Genomic DNA, 8,938 nt, shown 5'->3' on the forward strand with positions numbered 1-8,938 from the left:
TCCTTACAGATGAAGAAAGGGAGGCCTGGGGAGATTAAATGATTTTCCCAAGGTCACAATGGAAGGGTCAAAGTGTGCATCCAGGGCCTCTGAAACTAAATACAGTATGTCCCCAAAGTCTTGCACCCCAAAACAATTCACCAAAGCCTTAGTACAATTTTAAACCATTGGTGTTTGAATGCCTCCTCCATTGTTTATTTCAGGACACCAGCTGGGTCTCTAACTCTAAAGCCTGTGACTGTGAAATGTGCTCCCTCAGAAGGTACTGAGTTTTCTGAAAGCCTCCAATTAATTTGCAAACATTTATTAAGACCCTAGAAAGTCAAGAAGACCTGGGCTCAATCCTGCCGTGGATACCTACTGGCTCTGTAACCCTAGGTGGGACAATGAGGTGGCACAGTGAATACAGGTCTGGCCTGGAGTTAGGAAGACCTGAGTTCAAATCCTATCCCAGACACTTACTAGCTGGGCGACCCTGGGTAAGTCACTTAACCCTGTTTGCCTCAGCTTCCTTACCTGTAAAGTGAGCTAAAGAAGGAAATGGCAAGCCATTCCAGTGTCTTTGCCAAGAAAACTCCAAATGAGGTTACAGAGAATCAGACCCGCACTGAAGTGACTGAACCACCTCCACCACCACCACCACAACAACAAAAACCCTGGATTACTCATTTAACCTCTTGGTATACTTGGCTCTTCTCTAAGACTATAAGTTTCTGAGAAGACAGCCACCTAAAAAGGGTAGAGGGATTTCCCTTACCTAGGAGTTTCTATACTCATGAAAACACAGGACAAATTTCTATCCATACAATCTGGGAAGACAAAGACAAATGGGAAACAATCTCACCTCAGGAAGCTTGTGTCCTATCAAGAAAGATAACATGTACATAAATAAACATTAAAATATATACTGTTTAAATTTAAGGTAATATTTGAGGAAAAGGATCAGAAGAGCCATCCCATGGAAGATGGCCCTTGAGCTAAGCTATTAAAGAAACAAGGGATTCTGGGAGGGAAAGGTGAGGAAGGAGGGAATCCCCAGAATAAAGGGGGGTCCTTTGCAAAGTGTGGAGAGGAGAGATGGCATGTCATGTATGAGGGACAGAAGTAGCCCAGTTTAGTTGGGGTTGGACAAACACTTATCAGGGATATTGTCAAGGATACTTACTTGGGAACTTGCATAGACCCGTGATCTCAGTAACCACTTTCTATTCCATTCTGGGCTTATTTAGCCATCCATTGATTGACTAGCACTAAGGGTTGTCCCTCCAACTGCCTACTATATTCTGAGTAATGGACGTACTTCATCCATTTGGGTTTTTTCTTTGTGGTATTAGGGCCAAAGTCATCTGATGTATTGATGCATTGAGTAAAAAAGGTTGGACTATGTAAATCACCTCTGATGACAACAAATTTCTTTACTCTGAATCCTATACCTGGAAGGACCCTGGTCTTCGCTGGAGAAATTTCTAAAATTAACCAAAACATGAGAACTTTTTATCTTTCTAAAGCTGAGATATTGGCTCTATGACTACTCATCTCCAGTTTTTCTCATGTGTCATAGAGGGATAATAATGTTTGCCCTGAGAAGCAGAAGAAACTGGGCTCAAATCTCGCTCCTGACACATACTGGCTCTGTAACCCTGGGCAAGTCACCTACTTCTCATTGTCCTGGATAACTCTCTAAAACTATAAACTACAGCACAATAGCTATCTGCTTTGGGAAAGGGAGTCTTCTCTCTGGGAGTTCCTTGTACCAAATTGTATCACAGGTATGGACCAAAGAAAGAATATTTGCACAACCTACCTCATGAGATTGTGATGAACACTTTGTCATCCCTGAGGATCAATCAACAAACATTTACTAAGTGCTTACTGTGTGTCAGGCACTGTCCAAAGGCGGGGGAGGTAATCCTTAGAAACAATGACTTTTCTTCTCTTCACTTTCCATTTGTCAACAATAAACATTTCAAAGAATGTCTCTATATATATAACTGGAGAGGAGGTGAACCATTTATGTAGCTAGAGTGAGGGACAAAAGATACACAGCCAACTATTGAAGTGTCAAAGATAGCAAAGGAGCCAGGGAAAGTTCTGCAATCCATTAGATGGGTCTTATAGAGCTATCCACAATAGCCTCAGTGTTGTAAGTGGACAGAGCTCGTATTATATTTATGCTATATTATACCCATTTTACAAATAAGGAAACTGAGACTCAAAAGGTAAAGTGCTTTTAACATAAGAGGCACTTAATATACTTGTTTTAAAAAATGAATGCTGTGAGGGGAGGAGCCAAGATGACGGAGTAGAAAGACACACATATGCAGGCTCTCCCCACACAGCCCATAAAATACCTGTAGAGAGGGACTCTCAACAAATTTTGGAGCAGCAGAAGTGGAGAACAACAGAGTGGAGGAGATTTCCAGCCCAGGGTGACCTGAAAGGCCCATGGGAAACGTCGGTTGCACCGGACACGGAGCAGAGCACGGAGCTCAGTCCAACCTTGGCCATGCAGGATGGCATGTCTCTGGGAGGAGGACACCTAGGGGGTGGAATTTCCAGTTGCAGCAGCAGCAGCAGTGGGTTCCCAAATCCCTCAACCCATAGGTGCCAAAGGTCAGTAACAGGGTTTTTTCAGCTGGCCAGGAAGGGAGAAGGGCCTTCCCATAGCTCCAGCCTCAGGTAGTGGCCACAGAGGCCACATCGGACAGGTGGCAGCAGTTCCCACCACAGCCCCTACAGCAGCCATATCCATTGTTGGATCATAAAAACCCTGGGGGCACTGAGGAGCTGAATATTACCTCCTCCCTGTATAGAGGCCCTGAGGGAGCTCTTTATCTCACACTGAATGGCTGTGGAACTGGAGGCCAGGTAGCTGTGGAGAGGAAACTGCTAAGATTCTGGGCACAAAAATCTCTTCCCCTTCCCAGATCAGTGTACACATTTGATTCTGCTACCTTGGAGGAACTGAGATCTTACAGATTCCCAGAGTATACCCTACTCTTGACAAAGGACCCAAAAAATGAATGCTATGTTAAAATAATGAATAAGCATGTCCCCTAAGAAGAGATGAAAAAATAACATCTCATTCCCTCTTTTGGCACACATGCAGGACTAGAGTCATAAAACATTGAATGTACTATAAGACTCAGTTGATAAAATGCTTAGTTTTGTCAAATTACTTTTCCTCCTCTTTCCTTTTACTTTTCATTAGCAGAGATGGTTCAATGGGGATGGAAAGGGGAGAGATGTTTTCAGAAATAAAGGTTGAGAATAAAATATATCGGTTAAAAATTGTTTCAATTTGATGTGGAAAGAAGGAAGGGAAAGAAGAAAAGGAAGGAGGGAGCAAGGAAGGAAGGAAGAAAGGAAGGAAGGAAGGGAGGGAGGGAGGGAAGGAGAGGAGACGGCATTGATTAAGGACTTAGAGCATTAGGAGTTGCTCAAGGTCACAAAGACCACAAGAGTCAGGTCATTAGGATTTAAATTCAGATCTGATTTCAAGTCCATCACTTTTTCAAAGAAAGCTCCATTCCGTTCCAGATGTCCTGTAAGTTCATTTATTTATTTCTTAATAAATTGTGCACTTATTAAACACCTGTTATGGGCCCAACCCTGTAGTAGGTGCATGATATAGAAATCTTGAAGACTTGGCCCTTGTTCTCGGAGAACATAAGGCATAAGTACATAAAAAGTTAAACAATGAATATGTAATCGATTTCATGTGGTTTTTTCCTTCCAAAAATGGGAATAGTAGCAGTGAGTTATCCCGACTATCTTGAGATTAGGTGTACCTATGAATACATGAAAAAAAACCAACCCCCTCGCTGAGTGCCTGCTATGCTAAGCTCTGAGGATATAAAACAAAAGCCAAGATAGCCCCTGCCCTGAGGGAACTTACTCTCTAACGGGGAGAAACAATCATATTCTAATGGAAACATCAAGTCTAGTCAATGAGCATTTATTAAGTGACTTCCTATGTATCTAGTACTGTGCTAAGCTCTGGAAAGATGATGACGAGCAGAAAACATGATCTCTGCCCTAAAGGAGCTTACATTCCAATATACACAAACAACTGGGTGCATACAAGATACCTAAGACGGTTGTTTGTCCTTTGTTTGTAAGAGGACGATGACATCCTATGTGATGTCTTGAATCTCAAGTGAATTGGATTTAGATGATGTAGAGCTGCACAAAGTCATCAGCCTCACTCTCTCTTCCAAAGTCATCAAAGTCTGGTGGCAAGACATAAATCGGGTGACTAGTGAAGGCTCAGGATGTAGTGGATGACCTTGACATCTTTAGGGGCAGACCAAACGCTAATCACTCCACAGAGCCTACTTCAATCACCCTCATGGCCATTGGAACAAATTGTTCTCATCTGCCCAAGTCTTCTCATGCTTGGGGTAGACATCCCCCTAATTCACTAAGGGGTTCAAGGCCCATTAGTTATCCTCAATCTGGATTAGCCCATCTGCTGAGACAGTTCTACTGGAATGGGGGGTGTTGGCACTGTTCATGCTACAACTTCTTGGAGCCACAGGTGAGAGTTGGGTGAAGGTGGACAGCAAAGGTGGATGAGCAGCCCTCACATCAGAAGTACTAGTTCTACATGAACACCCCACACACCTCTACATAAGGAATTGATGACAGCTAGTGTGAGGGGAAAAAAATTAGCTGTTGGAGGGATTAGAAAAGACTTCTAAGAGTGGGTAGGATTTAACCCGGATCTTCAGGGAAACCAAGAGACTGGATGAGAGGATGGAATATTCCAAGTTTGGGGGAGGCAAGGTAAAGGTAAAAGTATATTAACACAGAGAGGGGGATGGGTCAGAGTCAGGTATAAAGTCACACAGAGTTAGGGAGACCAGGGAAACTCAGTGGCCTCCAGGTTTAGGATTCTAAAGTGACTTGCCCAGGGTCACACAGCTAGTAAATGTCTGAACAGGATTTGAACTGAGAACCTCCTAATTCTGAATCCAGAGCTCTGTCAACCTGCCCAACTCGAATTTTTGTAGTATTGGTGAAGAGGAACTGGCTTTATGGAGCCAGCTCAGATTGGAGAGCCATGGTTAAATTCCCAGTGTGAGTATCTGTACCTTCAAAATCAGTAAAGGCAACAAATCAGAGCTTGATTTATTGTACTTTTGATTGTCTAGACAGTGACAGAGAAAATATTAATAGTACATTAAACTTAAAGTGTGTTGTACATACATTATTTTTCAGAGATCTAGTTACTAAACATTTACCAGCACACTCTCATCTTTATGAGTTCAAATCTGACCTCAGACACTTACTAGCTGTGTGATCCTGAACAAGTCACTTAATCCTGTTTGCCTCAGTTCCTCATCTGTAATGTGGGGACACACTAGGGAAGGAAAAGGCAAACCACTGCAGTATCTTTGGCAAGAAAACTCCAAATGGGGTTATGAAGAGCAGGACACAGCTAAAACAACTGAACATAGCAGCAGCAGTAGTAGTAGCAGGTCTAAGGGTTCATTAACTAAATTTGACTCCTGCTTCCAAGTGGAGCCCTCCTTCTGCTCTTCAGGGAATGGTGGGCAAGGGTCTTTGCCTCCTAAGGTGGATTGATGAACATTCCTTTGGAGGAAAGAAGGCAAGGAAGCCCGTGCTCTCTTGGAGATATGGTTGGCCAGTCTCTCAGATGGTCTTAAAGTTGGACCTTGCCTGGCGTCAGTCATTCAGCCTTTTCCCTTTTGCCTCCAATCTCCATTTCTCTTCTTCCCACCTTGCTCCAGAGCTCAGCTCTGAGGCACCCCATTTATCGCTGCCTTCAGAGGAGAGTTCAATTAGCTCAGTGAATCACAGGGGGAAGGAAGCCACAAAGGGCACCATGTGTGGCCCTGGCCAGACGGGCCCATGGCTTTGAAACAGCGATTTGCTCATGATAGGCAGAACGAAGGCTATGCTAATTCACCTGCAGGGAGCCAGCATTTTGGAGGGGGGAGTGGAGGGGGGGAGCTGTGGACCTTTTCCTCCAAGCCAGCCCTCAGTTCCACCATGGCCACTCACCAAAGGGGAGACAGATTTGTGTGCATGCAAGGCCTAGAAGCTCATTCATTCTTTATTCTTTTCTCTTTTCCCTTCCTCTAGACCAATCCCCATACCTCCCCAACCCCCTTTTCTGAGACCCCACATGATTCTGGGTACATACGAGGCCTCTAAAAAGACACCTTCAATGGACATAGCTGCGGCCCATTCATTCCCCTTCAAGCCTTGTGCCCATGGCATGAACATAATTAGAAAAATAGGCTTAGAATAGTGACATTACCCATCCAGACAGGGGTCAATTGGGAAAAACATTTAAGACTGTAAAGTTTAGAGCTGATGACGGTCATTGGCTCAAAGATCTAGAACTGAAGAGAACCTTCAAAGACACTGAATTTAGGAGCTGGAAAGGACTTCAGCAGACTCCCCATCAAATTCATGCACCAAAGGAATCAAGGGTAACTAACCCAACTAGTCATCATCCAAGCCTTGCTTGAAGACTTCCAAGTAGAGAGAACTCACCCACCTACCCTTTTTCTAAAGAAGGTCATTCCACTTTTCAAGGGCTCTAATTGTCAGGATTCCTTCAAAAAGGAATTATTGGTGCTGGGGTTGGACCACTCCACTCTCCCACACTGGTCCCACAGGCTTTTTCCACTGACCTTCCAACTTGTCCTCAGCATTTTGAGGTTGTAAAGTCTGGAAACTGCCACAGCTGCCTGAGATAAAGTCTGCTCTTTGTACCCTCCACACATTTGCCCCTAGTTCAACCAAGAGACCAAGAAGAACAAGATTAACCCCTTCTCCACATAAGAACCCTTCAAATACTTGAAGACAGCAATGATGCACTGCCCTCCACAGTCTTTTCATTTTCAAGTTACACATCCCAAGTACCTTCATCTGATTGATCCTCATTTGATTTGGACTCATGACTTTTCACCATTCTGATTGTTCCTCTTTTAAAATTTTTATTAAAATAAAATTTAGTAAATTTTAAACTTTTTAATTATTTTTATTCTAAATTTAAACATGAAATTTATAATAAGTATTTTCATAAAAAATGGCAGAAGAGAATTATCCATGGAATTGGGAGCCTCTAGTATGTAAAATTTGCTTTTCTTTTTAAGTATATAATAAATTCAACATGTACCTTTCAAAAGGGTAGCTACAAGTCACAATGAATAGAGCACTGGGCTTGAAATCAGAAAGACATCCTCAGGAGTTCAAATTTGGCCTCATTCACTTACTAGCTGTGTAATCCTGGGCAAGTCAATAAACTCTGTTTGCCTCAGTTTCCTCATCTGCAAAATGAGAAGGACATGGCAAACCACTCCAATAGCTTTGCCAAGAAAACCCCAAATGGAATCACAAAGAGTTGGACATGACTGAATGACTCAACAACAACAACAAAAAACTTTTCAAAACTGTTCTGCTAGTCTCTGACTGCTTTTGGCCTTCCTGCTGGGAGGAAGAACACTGTCCCTGCTCCCCCTTCTTCATGCTACCTCTCTTCACACCCTTACAAAAAAGGGGGGGATGGGGTGGAGTCAAGATGATGGAATAACAACACGGACTTTCTAGAGTGCTGCCCCCAAGCCCAGCCAAATATCTGTAAAAAAAATTACTCTAAACAAATTCTGGACCTGCAGAACCCACAGAATGACAGAGTGAAGCAAATCACCAGCCCAAAATAGCCAGGAAGATCACCAGGAAGTGCTTATCAAGCCACGGTGGGGGCAGGGCACAGTCCAGTGTAGGCCACACCAGCACAGAGAGGACCTGAGTGGGCCTTAGGGGGACTTTATCTCAGGCAGCTGTGGCAGTTTCCAGACTTCACAACCTCAAAATGATGAGGACAAACCAGTGTGGGAGAGTGGAGTGGTCCAGCCCCAGCACCAAGGCAGTGGAGGGGGAAAGGGGTAGAGGAACCTGAAGCAGCCTCAGCAGCAGCAGGGGCAGGAGTAGTGACTGTTTCTGGAGCTCTAGGCCCACAGATTGTGGGGGAATCAAGCAGCTGACAATATATCCCCCACCCCCACTGGAAGCAAAGATCTACCCTGACAAAGAGTTCAAAAGTCAAGTAAATGGCTGGGAAAATGAGCAAAAACCGGGAAAGGAATCAGACTATAGAATCTTACTTTGTTGACAAGGAAAACCAAAACATGAAAACACAAGACAACAAAGTCAAAGCTCCTCCATCCAAAGCCTCCAAGAAAAATATTAATTGGTGTCAGGCCATGGAACAGCTCAAAAAGGATTTGGAAAATCAAGTAAGAGAAACAGAGCAAAAATTGGGAAGAGAAATGAGAGTGATGCAAAAAAACTATGAAAAATGAGTCAACTGCTTGCTAAAGGAGACCCAAAAAAATGCTGAAGAAAATAACACTGTAAAAAATAGACTAACCTACATGACAAAAGAGATCTAAAAAGCCAACAAAGAGAAGAACGCCCTAAAATGCCGAATTGGCCAGATGGAAAAGGAGGTCCAAAAGCTCACTGAAAAAAATAATTCTTTAAAAATTAGAATGGAGTAGATGACTAATGACTTTATGAAAAATCAAGAAATTATAAAACAAAACCAAAGGAATAAAAAAACTGCACAAATTGTGAAATATCTCATTGGAAAAACAACTGACCTGGAAAATAGATCTAGGAGAGAAAATTTTAAAATTGTGGGACTACCTGAAAGCCATGATCAAAAAAAAGAGCCTAAACAACATCTTTCAAGAAATTATCAAGGAAAACTGCCCTGACATTCTAGAACCAGAGCACAAAGTAAATATTGAAAGAATTCACTGATTGCTTCCTGAAAGAGATCCCAAAAAGAGAAGTCCTAGGAATATTGTAGCCAAGTTCCAGAGCTCCCAGGTCAAAGAAAAATTATGGCAAGCAGCCAGAAAAAAATAATTCAAGTGTTGTGAAAATACAATCA

Source organism: Notamacropus eugenii, chromosome 1 (assembly GCF_028372415.1).
Source record: "Notamacropus eugenii isolate mMacEug1 chromosome 1, mMacEug1.pri_v2, whole genome shotgun sequence".
NCBI classification, from domain to species: Eukaryota; Metazoa; Chordata; class Mammalia; order Diprotodontia; family Macropodidae; genus Notamacropus; species Notamacropus eugenii.